This window comes from Rhinopithecus roxellana, chromosome 15 (genome assembly GCF_007565055.1).
Source record: "Rhinopithecus roxellana isolate Shanxi Qingling chromosome 15, ASM756505v1, whole genome shotgun sequence".
Classification (NCBI taxonomy): domain Eukaryota; kingdom Metazoa; phylum Chordata; class Mammalia; order Primates; family Cercopithecidae; genus Rhinopithecus; species Rhinopithecus roxellana.
In genome coordinates this window covers 85663550-85677790 of record NC_044563.1, presented here as the reverse complement: position 1 = coordinate 85677790, position 14241 = coordinate 85663550, and the positions used below count along the sequence as shown (strand labels likewise).

General features: G+C 39.7%; 1 pseudogene; it reads left to right on the top strand.

Annotated features, from left to right (window-relative positions):
• Positions 1 to 6161: 6161 nt before the first annotated feature.
• LOC104660602 lies at positions 6162 to 13358 on the top strand (annotated as a pseudogene).
• Positions 13359 to 14241: the final 883 nt, after the last annotated feature.

The following is a 14241-nucleotide window of genomic DNA, read 5'->3' as shown; positions in this document are numbered from 1 at the left end:
TTGCCTTGGAAAGTTAGTTATCCACATTCTCATCAATATGTGAATAACTGAATCCTAGCATCTCATGTTAAGTGTCTATTCTTGAGTACCCTTCTGGTACTAACTACTGTACCGTTTACAATATGAGCAGGAAACAGCATAAGAAAAGGATTTCACTGACAAGAGTTTAATAAAGAGGCTGGGTGTAGTGTCTCATGCCTGTAATCCTAGCACTCTTGAGAGGCCGAGGCAGACAGATCAAGAGATCAGGAGTTAGAGACCAGCCTGGCCAACATGGTGAAACCCCATTTCTACTAAAAATGCAAAAATTAGCCAGGCATGGTGGTGGGTGCCTGCAATCCCAGCTACTTGGGAGGCTGAGGCGGAATTGCTTGAAACCAGGAGATGGAGTTTGTAGTAAGCTGAGATCATGCCACTGCACACCAGCCTGAGTGACACAGCAAGACTCAGTCTCGAAAAAAAAAAAAAAGAGTTTAATAAAGAGACTATTTACAGGGGTCTTGGCAGGGTCAAGGGAATCAATAAGAAGCACGTAGGAGATAACAACAGCAGGAACTCACTACCAGCCCCAGTCCTGAAGGGCAAGGAGAGGAAGTAACTTTCCTCAAACTTAGTAAGCACTGGAGCTTTGGAAGAGATGCTTCCCAATAGGACCTCTGGCTACAAAGAAACAGCCACTAACAGAACGGTATCAAAGCAAAAGATAGGAATAATAATAAATGCCCAACCTTGTCCGTCCATATTTTGATCTCCTTCAGGTGGCTACTATTATCTGAACTGGAAGCCAGGAAGTCATTTCAGAAAGCTCAGTTGAACTAGGCCATAGAGATCAGCCTGCTCAACCACAAAATAGGTCAAAGAACACAAGAGATTTGTGGTCAGGTAGAAAATTAAGAACATACTGGATTAAACCCAACTGTTTGCCTTCTCTGTGGTTGGACCTAGGAGGTGAAGGAAAAAAAAATCAACTGACTGATTTCACTTTAACTTCATAATCACAACCCCAAGAGACATTCAACAATGACTATGGCAGGAATAATCATTCACTGAAAAAAAGTGGTTCTAAATACACTGAAGAAGTAAGGAGGAGATGGAGAATGTACGATCTTGAATTAATTCGATAAAAGTATGTTGATTCTACCACATTGTAAACACTGTACTAGACATCATATTAATAGGGAACAAAATTAACATGAATTTAGTCCTCATGAAGCTTACAGTCCAGTTCATACATATTTTTCAGTAGTCCATATTAGGAAAGTTGGTTTTATTTTATGAACGATGGGAAGCTACTGATACTATAATGTAATGCAATTACCATAATAAAATTTTGATGAGAGCAAGGACCATTATCTCTTATCCCTGTGACTAATCTCATTCTGGACATATAGTTTATAATTATAAATAAATATTTAATGACTGAGATTACGTATAGTAAATTAGCTGTGAAAATTCATACAGATATCAAATAGTAGAGTTGAATTTCAGTTACCATAAAAAGAAGGAAATATTGTAGGTTTGTTAAGAAATTCTGAAAAGTTTCAATACAAGGAAATCTGTCAATACAACATCTTATGATGTTGAATGTAGAATAAGAGAATGTTTAGGGGGATGGTCTGTGTAGTTAAGTAGACACATGCAGAATTGAATTCTCACTCATATTTAAATACTGTTCCCTGCTGGGTACGGTGGCTCACGCCTGTAATTCCAGCATTTTCAGAGGCAGGGGCAGGTGGGTCACTTGACATAAAACCCTGTCTCTACTAAAAATACAAAAATTAACCAGGCGTGGTGGCAGGTGCCTGTAATCCCACCTACTCGGGAGGCTGAGGCAGGAGAATCACTTGAACCTGGGAGGCAGAGGTTGCAGTGAGCTGAGATTGTGCCACTCCAGCCTGGCTCTCATGGGAACCTTTAACTTAACTACTGGGACCCAGTATCCCAAACTACTGCTCCCAGCTGGCTTGGAGAAGGGGATGGGACAGTGTGAGGAAGTGACTGTAGATCATAAAACCCTCTAGATTGGGAAGCAGTTTCAGCTCTGGTTACTGGATGCAGGCAGTCGATTCCTCAAGCAGGACCTAATCTATTGTATCCTCTGTGAGTTTCACGGATAAGGGAGGGGAGCAATGCTGTGTTGGGCCAGGAGACCCTGGGTCATCAGAGGACTCAACAGTAGACTTTCTCCTCATGCTTATATTGATCCCCACAAAATAAGAAGAAAAAGTCCATGGGCTCTGATACCGATTGCATGAAGATTTAGGAATCCCAGTTTCTTCATGGAAGGCTCTTCTATAGTCTCAGCAATCTCATATTATTCCATACAAGGGATCCCATGTGTTCTGTGGCTGAGAACTTCATGCATGTGTGCCCAGAAATCGCAATCTAGGGAATTAAAAGAGGGAAATAATGGTTCTGGGACAGCATTTTGAGTTAAATATGACACAAGTCCAAGAGGCTCAGGGCAAGAGCTGGTGAGGAAATGTGCTCATTGCCTTCTCCCAACATGCTCCAGTCTTAATAGGAGAAAAAGGTTCCTCTCATTATTAGACATGATTTATAGGCAGCAGAAACAGACTTCCTTGTGATTTTTTTCCTAATAGCCCTAGTTTTCTCTTCTTCCCCTTGAAGGTCAGTCATATGTTTTGGAAGACTTCACTTAGTTAAAATATCTATTTCTTAAAATGAGTTTTTAGTATCTTCTTTATCCTGGGTACTTTTTTCTGTGTGGTACAGTTTCAGAAGTGGTCCCCAAATCAGGGTGCATTGAATTGGACATAATATTCAAAGCATAGTTGAACAAAAGCAAAGCAGAATAAAATTTATCCACTTCTCTCTGATCACTGTTACTTCTGTCAGTGCAGTGTTCCTTTATAATAGTTATTAACAGAATATATCAAAAGTTTGATTCATATTTATGTCTATAACTCCATCTGACAGTATGTCCAAGTATCTAATCACTTTTTCTCTACTCCCATTCCTTTTCATACTCTCCTCTCTTATCCTTTATACTAAGTACAGTCTTCTTAGTAAAATCCAGGTAGCAGAAGATGAATTGAGTTAGAATAATTCTCCACAATGTGAGAGGAATGAGGACTTGAAGAGGATGGATCAGAGTCTGGGAACTGTAAAGCACAATTGTAAATGGAGACTACACATAAGAGGTGGGAAAAAGCACAAGTTAAGGAAAGGATTCAGAGACAGTGGACTAAGGAAGAGAAAATGAGCAGAGGGCAAGAAATGAGAACATTTTAAAATGATGGGATATTTTCTGCAGTGGTGGATTGCAAGATCTCTAAGACATTCTCTTCATTTGGAGGAACTACCAGGTAGTTTGGTGGCACTGTATGTATGAAGGTAATGACCTAGTAGGTCAGTGGGGTGAATCAGGGGTATCCCTCCCACCAAGTGTCAGGCTTTTGGGGCCAGAGAGCACTAAAATTGAATGACTTGTTTAAGATCCCCCAAGCTTCCACAAGAGATTTGTGCTGTCACTGTCCCTACCTCTGGCCCACAGCTCACTCAGCTCCTATTATCTTGAGCTTCTCCCCGCGGCTTGCCTCAGTTTCCACAAAGAAACCAGGTCCCCTGGTTTCTTTGGTTAATATTTTCCTTTTTCTTCCTTATTTCAGTCTTTAAAAGTCAACACCCTTTCCACAATTAAGACATTTACCTCACAAACATTTGTTAATAATTTATTAAGTTCCGGGTACTGTAAAAACAACATGAAATAAAAAAAGAGAAAATACGTTCTATGTACTTCAGAGATTTTATGGTGGATTGGGGAGAGAGAAGAGAGAAAGTTAGGCAGTGGTGTGTTTTGTGCAGTATTTAAATGGAAATAGTAGTTGTCTCCCCAAAGCTGTGGCTTTATCTTTTTTCCCCATTTTTATCACCAATATTTTTCTTCCTAGTCTTTTGCCCCTCAGTTTAAATGTATTCACACTGTTTTTTGTAAAAAAAAAAAAAAAAAAAAAAAAAAAAAAAAAAAAAAAAAAAAAATCTATGCATTAATACATGCTGTTCTACCTGTGCATTCAGTTTTCCCTCCTTGTGAAACTGTTTGTTGAAGTGAAGATCTCCGATGAGGTGATCAGTCCTCTCTGTGTCCATTCACTCCAGTCCTGCTGGCTCTCTGTCTTCCGGCATTCTATTTCTCTTTTCAAATGAAACTTTGCTTGGACCACCAATGATTACCTAATTGCCAAATACAATGGATAATCTCTTTCTCACGTTACTAAAATTCTTCATGTGAGCATATCTGTTCACTCCATTTGACTTTCAATTATGTCTCTGTTCACTCCTTTTAGGTCTCCTTGCAATCTCTTTACCTCTTTCGGTCCTAAGATTAAGGGTAGGTGTTTCTTAGGGTTCTATTTTATGCTCTTTTTGTCTTTAATTTATATATTCTCCATAAGTATATCTATTAAAGTCCTATGGTTTGAGCTATATGTTATGTGTTGATGATTTCCAATTCTTTAACCTTCAAGTGAATTTAAAATGCTTTCTCTAACATTTTGTTTCATATATATTTTGATAGTTTACAGATCCAATAAACTCAACATGTCAAAATTGGATCCATAATCTGCCTCCACAACATATATGAAATCTTTTGAGAGCCTATTTTTTGTTTTGTGAAACTTTCTTAGTCATTTGAGTCAGAAAAGACAGTGCAGTCTTAGAATTCTACCTTTTCTTCTTCTATGCAACTAGTCTAATCACTGCCTTTATAGCACTATCATTATATTTATACCTCTAAAACATGCCAATTTTCCTCATCCTCAAGGCCATTTTTTCACCCACTGACTACTTCTCAATTGAACTACTGAAGCCAACAGTCACTGTTCTGCTTTTTCATGTCCTTTGCCTCCTTTGGTCCTTTAAGTTTGGGTGTGAAATAGGAAGAAGAAAGAGATTGGTATTTTTCTCAAAAAAATGAAATTATGGTCTTTATCCAAATGAGGATGTGAGATAGATTAAGAAAATAATTAAGATACGAGAGACTTGCACATTTTGAATATCCAAGGGAAGGATTTAGGAAGAGTTGAATACTTAGGGAATGGGCTGGATAATTCATAAGTCAGGATTCCTAAGAAGGTCAAGGTGAATAGAATCAAATTGTGAGGTCAAGGATTGCCATTCAGAGGAGGGATAGATCCTTGACTCTGCTGGTGCAATAAGGAGAGCAAGGATGTAGATGATGGTGAGTTTATGAGTCTAACACGGGAAGTAGAGGACTTGCATCTAATGTTTCTACTGCCTTTATGAAGCAGTTAGAGAGATTATCTGAGAGAAGAGGAGATTTAGTATTTGAAAATAACAGAAAATATGAAAAATTGCTTGAAGTTGGTAGAGGAATGAATTAACCAGAGAAAGTTATTGTCATCAATATGTGTACTAAGTTCTCATTTTAGGTTATGGTTATAAATGTTAATGAAAACAGGATAACCTTTGAGTCTAACTTTCTATAGGAACAGTGAATTGCACCTGTGCAGGCTTGGATCAAGTATGTCTAGGATGGGTTGTGACACAGTACAATATGTCAGAGTGATAGGGAGTTTGGGAGTTCCTCTATATATTTAATCAATATTTACTTTTATTTTCCTCTAGTTTATAATAGGATTGGGAGTATATTATACATCTTTTCCATCTCAAATGTACTTTGGTGTATAATAAAAAGAGAGGAATAATTATTTTCCCCCTATCTAACGAATTATGTATTACTTACTGAAAGGACCCTGTAATTAAATTATTTTATGACATATTTATTAATTCTAGATTACTCTGTAAACTTATGGATGTTTCTAGCCTGTGGGATCTACAAATTATTCAGTTTGCTTTGCCAGTATAATTTGGAATTTTTTTGTGTTTTACAGCAGTTTTAATGACTTTTTAAAAATCATTTTCCTTCTAAACCTTTGTCTAGTCTGTTTTATTTGCTTTTCTAAATTAACTTCAGAAATAATTTACTAAACCTTTCACTACTTGTGTTAATATTTACTAAAGTTTGCCTTCATTTGGGATTGGTCATCTGTATCTCATACATTTTATAAATTAGAAAGTGTTAGCAAATATTTTAACAGCTTTGTTTTCTATTTCTAATTCCTGTGTCTTATCAAACACAATTTCAGGTGAAGTTTTCTCAGCTGAGAATTTATTTCATGACATTACCCAGCAACAACTCCACTTCCCCAGTCTTTTTTTTTTTTTTTTTTGCTTGTTTTGTTTTATTCTTTTAATATGACTATTAGAATATTTTGTTGTTGTTGTTGTTGTTTTTATTATACTTTAAGTTCTAGGGTACATGTGCATAACGTGCAGGTTTGTTACATATGTATACTTGTGCCATGTTGGTGTGCTGCACCCATCAACTAGTCAGCAACCATCAATTCATCATTTATATCATGTATAACTCCCAATGCAATCCCTCCTCCCTCCCCCCTCCCCATGATAGGCCCCAGTGTGTGATGTTCCCCTTCCCGAGTCCAAGTGATCTCATTGTTCAGTTCCCACCTATGAGTGAGAACATGTGGTGTTTGGTTTTCTGTTCTTGTGATAGTTTCCTAAGAATGACGGTATCCAGCTGCATCCATGTTCCTACAAAGGATGCAAACTCATCCTTTTTTATGGCTGCATAGTATTCCATGGTGTATATGTGCCACATTTTCTTAATCCAGTCTGTCACAGATGGACATTTGGGTTGATTCCAAGTCTTTGCTATTGTGAATACTGCTGCAATAAACACACGTGTGCATGTGTCTTTGTAGTAGAATAATTTATAATCCTTTGGGTATATACCCAGGAGTGGGATGGCTGGGTCATATGGTACATCTAGTTCTAGATCCTTGAGGAATTGCCATACTGTTTTCTATAATGGTTGAACTACTTTATATTCCCACCAACAGAGTAAAGGTGTTCCTATTTCTCCACATCCTCTCCAACATCTGTTGTTTCCTGACTTTTTAATGATTGCCGTTCTAACTGGTGTGAGATGGTATCTCATTGTGGTTTTGATTTGCATTTCTCTGATGGCGAGTGATGATGAGCATTTTTTCATGTGTCTGTTGGCTGTATGAATGTCTTCTTTTGAGAAATGTCTGTTCATATCCTTTGCCCACTTTTTGATGGGGTTATTTGTTTTTTTCCTGTATATTTGTTTGAGTTCTTTGTAGATTCTGGATATTAGCCCTTTGTCAGATGAGTAGATTGCAAAAATGTTCTCCCATTCTGTAGGTTGCCTGTTCACTCTGATGGTAGTTTCTTTTGCTGTGCAGAAGCTCTTTAGTTTAATTAGATCCCATTGGTCAATTTTGTCTTTTGCTGCCGTTGCTTTTGGTGTTTTAGACATGAAGTCCTTGCCCATGCCTATGTCCTGAATGGTACTATCTAGGTTTTCTTCTAGGGTTTTTATGGTATTAGGTCTAACATTTAAGTCTCTAATCCACCTTGAATTAATCTTCGTATAAGGAGTAAGGAAAGGATCCAGTTTCAGCTTTCTACTTATGGCTAGCCAATTTTCCCAGCACCATTTATTAAATAGGGAATCCTTTCCCCATTTCTTGTTTCTCTCAGGTTTGTCAAAGATCAGATGGCTGTAGATGTGTGGTATTATTTCTGAGGACTCTGTTCTGTTCCATTGGTCTATATCTCTGTTTTGGTACCAGTACCATGCTGTTTTGGTTACTGTAGCCTTGTAGTATAGTTTGAAGTCAGGTAGAGTGACTCCTCCAGCTTTGTCCTTTTGACTTAGGATTGTCTTGGCAATGCGGGCTCTTTTTTGGTTCCATATGAACTTTAAAGCAGGTTTTTCCAATTCTGTGAAGAAACTCATTGGTAGCTTGATGGGGATGGCATTGAATCTATAAATTACCTTGGGCAGTATGGCCATTTTGACGATATTGATTCTTCCTATCCATGAGCACGGTATGTTCTTCCATTTGTTTGTGTCCTCTTTGATTTCACTGAGCAGTGGTTTGTAGTTCTCCTTGAAGAGGTCCTTGACATCCCTTGTAAGTTGGATTCCTAGGTATTTTATTCTCTTTGAAGCAATTGTGAAGGGAAGTTCATTCATGATTTGGCTCTCTGTTTGTCTGTTACTGGTGTATAAGAATGCTTGTGATTTTTGCACATTAATTTTGTATCCTGAGACTTTGCTGAAGTTGCTTATCAGCTTAAGGAGATTTGGGGCTGAGACAATGGGGTTTTCTAAATATACAATCATGTCATCTGCAAACAGGGACAATTTGACTTCTTCCTTTCCTAACTGAATACCCTTGATTTCTTTCTCTTGCCTGATTGCCCTAGCCAGAACTTCCAACACTATGTTGAATAGGAGTGGTGAGAGAGGGCATCCCTGTCTTGTGCCAGTTTTCAAAGGGAATTTTTCCAGTTTTTGCCCATTCAGTATGTTATTAGCTGTGGGTTTGTCATAAATAGCTCTTATTATTTTGAGATATGTTCCATCAAACCGAATTTATTGAGCGTTTTTAGCATGAAGGGCTGTTGAATTTTGTCAAAAGCCTTTTCTGTATCTATTGAGATAATCATGTGGTTCTTGTCTTTGGTTCTGTTTATATGCTGGATTACGTTTGTTGATTTGTGAATGTTGAACCAGCCTTGCATCCCAGGGATGAAGCCCACTTGATCATGGTGGATAAGCTTTTTGATGCGCTGCTGAATCCGGTTTGCCAGTATTTTATTGAGGATTTTTGTATCGATGTTCATCAGGGATATTGGTCTAAAATTCTCTTTTGTTGTTGTGTCTCTGCCAGGCTTTGGTATCAGGATGACGTTGGCCTCATAAAATGAGTTCAGGAGGATTCCTTCTTTTTCTGTTGATTGGAATAGTTTCAGAAGGAATGGTACCAGCTCCTCCTTGTACCTCTGGTAGAATTCAGCTGTGAATCCATCTGGTCCTGGACTTTTTTTGGTGGGTAGGCTATTAATTATTGCCTCAATTTCAGAGCCTGCTGTTGATCTATTCAGGGATTCAACTTCTTCCTGGTTTAGTCTTGGGAGAGTTTAAGTGTCCAGGAAATTATCCATTTCTTCTAGATTTTCTAGTTGATTTGCGTAGAGGTGTTTATAGTATTCTCTGATGGTAGTTTGTATTTCTGTGGGGTCAGTGGTGATATCCCCTTTATCATTTTTTATTGCGTCTATTTGATTCCTCTCTGTTTTCTTCTTTATTAGTCTTGCTAGTGGTCTGTCAATTTTGTTGATCTTTTCAAAAAACCAACTCCTGGATTCATTGATTTTTTGGAGGGTTTTTTGTGTCTCTATCTCCTTCAGTTCGGCTCTGATCTTAGTTATTTCTTGCCTTCTGCTAGCTTTTGAATGTGTTTGCTCTTGCCTCTCTAGTTCTTTTAATTGTGATGTTAGAGTGTCAATTTTAGATCTTTCCTGCTTTCTCTTGTGGGCATTTAGTGCTATAAATTTTCCTCTACACACTGCTTTAAATGTGTCCCAGAGATTCTGGTATGTTGTATCTTTGTTCTCTTTGGTTTCAAAGAACATCTTTATTTCTGCTTTCATTTCGTTATGTACCCAGTAGTCATTCAGGAGCAGGTTATTCAGTTTCCATGTATTTTAGCGGTTTTGATTGAGTTTCTTAGTCCTGAATTCTAGTTTGATTGCACTGTGGTCTGAGAGACAGTTTGTTATAATTTCTGTTCTTGTACATTTGCTGAGGAGTGCTTTACTTCCAATTATGTGGTCAATATTGGAATAAGTGTGATGTGGTGCTGAGAAGAATGTATATTCTGTTGATTTGGGGTGGAGAGTTCTATAGATGTCTGTTAGGTCCGCTTGGTGCAGAGATGAGTTCAATTCCTGGATATCCTTGTTAACTTTCTGTCTTGTTGATCTGTCTAATGTTGACAGTAGAGTGTTGAAGTCTCCCATTATTATTGTATGGGAGTCTAAGTCTCTTTGTAAGTCTCTAAGGACTTGCTTTATGAATCTGGGTGCTCCTGTATTGTGTGCATATATATTTAGGAGAGTTAGCTGTTCCTGTTGAATTGATCCCTTTACCATTATGTATTGGCCTTCTTTGTCTCTTTTGATCTTTGATGGTTTAAAGTCTGTTTTATCAGAGACTAGGATTGCAACCCCTGCTTTTTTGTGTTCTCCATTTGCTTGGTAGATCTTCCTCCATCCCTTTATTTTGAGCCTATGTATGTCTCTGCATGTGAGATGGGTCTCCTGAATACAGCAGACTGATGGGTCTTGACTCTTTATCCAGTTTGCCAGTCTGTGTCTTTTAATTGGAGTATATAGTCCATTTACATTTAAGGTTAATATTGTTATGTGTGAACTTGATCCTGCCATTATGATATTAACTGGTTATTTTGCTCCTTAGATGATGCAGTTTCTTCCTAGCCTCGATGGTCTTTACATTTTGGCATGTTTTTGCAATGGCTGGTACCGGCTGTTCCTTTCCATGTTTAGGGCTTCCTTCAGGGTCTCTTGTAAGGGAGGCCTGGTGGTGACAAAATCTCTAAGCATTTGCTTATCTGTAAAGGATTTTATTTCTCCTTCACTTATGAAAGTTAGTTTGGCTGGATATGAAATTCTGGGTTTAAAATTCTTTTCTTTAAGAACGTTGAATATTGGCCCCCACTCTCTTCTGGCTTGTAGAGTTTCTGCCGAGAGATCTGCTGTTAGTCTGATGGGCTTCCCTTTGTGGGTAACCCGACCTTTCTCTCTGGCTGCCCTTAAGATTTTTTCCTTCATTTCAACTTTGGTGAATCTGGCAATTATGTGTCTTGGAGTTGCTCTTCTCGAGGAGTATCTTTGTGGCGTTCTCTGTATTTCCTGAATTTGAATGTTGGCCTGCCCTACTAGGTTGGGGAAGATCTCCTGGATGATATCCTGAAGAGTGTTTTCCAACTTGGTTCCATTTTCCCCCTCACTTTCAGGCACCCCAATCAGACGTAGATTTGGTCTTTTTACGTAATCCCATACTTCTTGCAGGCTTTGCTCATTTCTTTTTCTTCTTTTTTCTTTTGGTTACTGTTCTCGCTTCATTTCATTCATTTGGTCCTCAATCGCTGGTACTCTTTCTTCCAGTTGATCGAGTCGGTTTCTGAAGCTTGTGCATTTGTCACGTATTTCTTGTGTCATGGTTTTCATCTCTGTCATTTCATTTATGACCTTCTCTGCATTAATTAGTCTAGCTGTCAATTCTTCCACTCTTTTTCCAAGATTTTTAGTTTCTTTGCGCTGGATATGTAATTCCTCCTTTAGCTCTGAGAATTTTGATGGACTGAAGCCTTCTCTCATCTCGTCAAAGTCATTCTCTGACCAGCTTTGATCCGTTGCTGGCGATGGGCTGCGCTCCTTTGCAGGGGGAGATGCGCTCTTATTTTTTGAATTTCCAGGTTTTCTGCCCTGCTTTTTCCCCATCTTTGTGGTTTTATCTGTCTCTGGTCTTTGATGATGGTGACGTACTGATGGGGTTTTGGTATAGGTGTCCTTCCTGTTTTATAGTTTTCCTTCTGACAGTCAGGACCCTCAGCTGTAGGTCTGTTGGAGATTGCTTGAGGTCCACTCCACACCCTGTTTGCCTGGGTATCAGTAGCAGAGTTTGCAGAAGATAGAATGTTGCTGAACAGCGAGTGTACCTGTCTGATTCTTACTTTGGAAGCTTCCTCTCAAGGGTGTACTCCACCCTGTGAGGTGTGGGGTGTCAGACTGCCCCTAGTGGGGGATGTCTCCCAGTTAGTCTACTCAGGGGTCAGGGACCCACTTGAGCAGTCTGTCCCTTCCTAGATCTCAACCTCGGTGTTGGGAGATCCACTGCTCTCTTCAAAGCTGTCAGTCAGAGGCGTTTGCATCTACAGAGGTTCTGCTGTCTTTTTGGTGTTGTTGTTTTTTTTTTTTTTTTAGGTGTGCCCTGTCCCCAGTGGTGGAGTCTACAGAGACAGGCAGGTTTCCTTGAGCTTCTGTGAGCGCCACCCAGTTCGAGCTTCCCAGTGGCTTTGTTTACCTACTTAAGCCTCAGCAATGGCGGGCGCCCCTCCCCCAGCCTCACTTCTGCCATTTCAGTTAGATTACAGACTGCTGTGTTAGCAATGAGGGAGGCTCCGTGGGCGTGGGACCCTCCCGGGCAGGTGCGGGATATATTCTCTTGGTGTGCCCGTTTGCTTAAAGCGCAATATTGGGGTGGGAATTACCCGATTCTCCAGGTGTTGTGTGTCTCAGTTCCCCTGGCTAGGAAAAGGGATTCCCTTCCCCCTTGCACTTCCCAGGTGAGGCGATGCCTTGCCCTGCTTCAGCTCTCGCTGGTCGGGCTGCAGCAGCTGACCAGCACTGATTGTCCGGCACTCCCCAGTGAGATGACCCCAGTACCTCAGTCGAAAATGCAGAAATCACCGGTCTTCTGTGTCGCTCGCGCTGGGAGTTGGAGACTGGAGCCGTTCCTATTCGGCCATCTTGCTCTGCTTCCCCAGTCTTTGAATTCTTCCTCATTTGTTTCCCCAGTTTCCAGAGCTGGTAGCACTGGCTGTCTCTGCCCCTCAGCCTCCTCTTCCTCCTGGCCATGGGGGCCAATGCCACCCTTCTAACCACCATCTGTATGGAAACCTCTCTGCACCAGCCCCTGTACTACCTGCTCAGCCTCCTCTCCCTACTGGACATTGTACTCTGCCTCACCATCATCCCCAAGGTCCTGGCCATCTTCTGGTTTGATCTCAGGTCAATCAGCTTCCCTGCCTGCTTCCTTCAGCTGTTCATCTTGAACAGTTTTCTGACTATGGAGTCATGCACATTCATAATCATAGCCTATGACCGCTATGTGGCCATCTGCAAGCCCCTACAGTACTCATTCATCATCACTGATCAATTTGTCACTAGGGCTGCCATCTTTGTTGTGGTCAGGAATGGACTTCTTACTATGCCTATCCCCATAATTTCTTCTCGACTCAGATACTGTGCAGGACACATCATCAAGAACTGCATCTGTACTAACGCGTCTGTTTTTAAACTCTCTTGTGATTACATCAACTTGAATCAGTGCTACCAGTTTGTTACATGCTGGACCCTCCTGGGCTCTGACCTCATCCTTATTGTTCTCTCTTATTTTTTTAATCTTGAAAACTGTGCTAAGTATCAAGGCCGAGGGTGCTATGGCCAAGGCCTTGAGCACGTGTGGTTCCCACTTCATCCTAATCCTCTTTTTCAGCACAGTCCTGCTGGTTCTGGTCATCACTAACCTGGCCAGGAAGACAATTCCTGTGGATTCCATCCTGCTCAACATCCTGCACCACCTCATTCCCCCAGCTCTGAACGCCATTGTTTATGGTATGAGAACCAAGTAGATCAAGCAGGGAATCCAGAACCTGCTGAGGAGGTTATAAAAAATAAAATGAATGCGGTGTGATCTTGAAAACAGAAATTTATATTGGAGAATAATTGTTATGATACATAGAAAATTTAAATTGTTACTGTAAGAATAAGTTTAGAGTTGACTTTCTTCTGTGTTTCAATTGATTATAGGGATATCTACTCGTTGGCTCCTGCTTTCTGTTTCACTGACTGGAATCTTAGTGTTTTGGCATTCTAGAATTGTTTGGAAGTTTTTCCTGACTTCATCTGGGTGAGTACGAATTGACAAGCCATAATCACTGGAGCATAGAATGGTATGGTTTTCAAATAAATGAGAAATATAATTCTAATTATTTTAAATGTTTCTCAATTCCTGTATTGTTTAATACATATATATGTGTTAGATGTCTTGGTTTTCCCTGACTCAGCTCAACGTGAATAATTTTTTTTTTTTGCCATGAATGGATCTCTCGTGGACATATAGATGTTGACTCAAGAACTTTGATTCTTATGTAGAGTGAATAACATGTGACATTCACTGCCTCCTCTATCCTTGACAGATCTTGTCGATACTTTTATCTAATGCTACTTATTTGGAATGTGAATTTCTTATGGTTTTTTTCCTAGTGATTTTTACATCTTTAGATGACTCATATTTATGTGTGTGTGTGTGTTTTAAGTGAATTTGTGTGCCCTTTTTTAAAGATATATTTTACCAACTTCTGACTTCATACTATCCTACCTGATTTTCCATCAGATTTCTGACACCATCTGTATTCCTACCCTTTCCTACTTGTCTTAGACATACAGTTAAACTGTCTTTCTCATCCTACTTTCAGTCCTCTTGTCTCAATCTTCATGTCCTGTCCCTGGGCCAACATAGCTTCCCATAGGATCCAGACATCTGAATTAGTG